Source organism: Lagenorhynchus albirostris, chromosome 15 (genome assembly GCF_949774975.1).
Source record: "Lagenorhynchus albirostris chromosome 15, mLagAlb1.1, whole genome shotgun sequence".
Lineage (NCBI taxonomy): Eukaryota > Metazoa > Chordata > Mammalia > Artiodactyla > Delphinidae > Lagenorhynchus > Lagenorhynchus albirostris.
Genome location: NC_083109.1, coordinates 54,870,635 through 54,872,662, shown reverse-complemented (window position 1 = coordinate 54,872,662; position 2,028 = coordinate 54,870,635).

The window sequence follows — 2,028 nt, the reverse complement described above, 5'->3', positions numbered from 1 at the left end:
GGCATGCAGATTCCATCACTTAGGAGCTAAGCCTCAGCTGCCCCATATGCAAGGTGAGAATAAAATTACTCGTCATGGAAGATGATCATAAATAATATGTATGTATTGTAATATGTATTGCTGCCAATCACCCCATTGGAGCCTAGTAAATAGTAGCCATTATTCTTTCATTTTTCCTACATTGATATATTGCAAAGCAAAGCTAAACAAAGAACAGCAAAAACGGAAGTCAGAGAGATGCACTTGAAATACAGACTTAGTGACTCTTCCCGCCCTGTGATCTGTGGCTAAACTCTCTGAATCTCCAATTTCATGTATATGGAACAGTACAAAAATGTCCAGCTTTATAATTAACAACTATATGATTAGATAGTAGGATGGTTAGGAAATCACCCAGGACACTGAGAATGTGAGTTGATTCTCTATCTGTAGTTGAACCAGTTACAAATACAAAAACCCAGTTTCACAAAGCCAGTGTATTTTCTGATCTAAGGGTACGAATTCCTTCAAAAAGATTTTTGTGTATACACGATGATCTGCTAATCTGACTTTACATAGTGACTTTTGTTAGTCCATTTAAACTACATCTCTTTCTGTATTTAGAACTATAGACCCTGCCTTCTGGGCAATTTTCCAGTTCAACATAACACAAATTAAGGATAGAAACTGAGCAGTAGAGAGAGCAGACATTACCAGAAAGATGTAGATAAGGACTTCAGCATCCACTGTGTGTGTTGCAGCAACTGAGACTAAGCCTGAAAGATCTGGTGTAGTTTCTAGAAGCCCCAACTCATGAGAGGTCTACCCTCCTTGCCTCACCACCAGAGGCTCAGGCAGGGAGAGCCCCCGCTGTTTGTTATAGAGGGGGCTCTGCTCAATATATTGAACATACAGTTCCTTCAATTATTATGTATTTATTATATACTATGCAGTGTACCCACTCTTAGGGAAAGAAACCCAAGTATAATCATGGTACTTATACTTCACATTCATTTTCATCCAAATATCCATGTAGGACTCCAGTGTTGGCTATATGTATGGCTGTTATAGTTCTGCCCCTGCAAAGCTCATGTAGATGGTGCAATGCATGCATGTGTATCAGTTACTGACACAGAGAAAAAAGTGGGGAGCCCATTGCTTCCTGTATTAGCGGCCAAGGGCAACCTTTCAGCCTTGCATCTCACCTGTTGTGGTAGGCAAAGTGGTCCCCTAATATCTGGGACCTGTGAATATGTTGTGTAACATGGCAAAGGGGACTCAGATATAAATAAGTCTCCAGAACTTAAAACACGGAGATGACAGAGGATTATGTCTGATCTCATCACACAAAACCTTAAACAAAAGGAACAGTCCCTGGCAGTAGGTAAGAGGGATGAGGCAGAGGGGGAGAGCAGAGCAGGGGAAGGACTTGACCCATCACTGCTGGCACTGAAGATGGAGGGAGCCCCAAGCCAAGGGATGTGGGTGACCCCCAGCAGCTGAGCACCATCCCTGGCTGACGGCTGGTAAGGAATCAGGGACCTCAGTCCCACAATCACATGGAACTGAGTCTGGCCAATAACCTGAATGAATCTGGAAGCAGATTCTCCCTCAGAACCTCCTGGTAAGTTCCCAGACCATCTGATACCTCGATTCCAGTCTTGTGAGACCCAGAGCAGTGAATCCATCCAAACCGTTGTCCCAGATTTCTGACCTACAGAACTGTGATATAATACAGTTGTCTTGCTTTAAGCTACCAAACTTGTGGTGTTTACCATGACAATAATTGCAATCAAATACAACTGTGTTCCCAACACTGGCCCATGGACTACAAAGGGTTTGCAAGCAAGTTGTACCAACCCTCTGTAAAATTAAGGAATAGCTAAAAAATAAATTGATTGACATCTTTCATGTCTAGAGAACAATTTGATATAAGGGAGTCAACTGTCCTTTCAGGAAGAAGGAGTATGGTTTACTCTGAGGTGACGGCCTTTCTAATTCTGTGACCTTAAACTGTCCTCATCTGTTTTATGAAATTATGATGCAGGA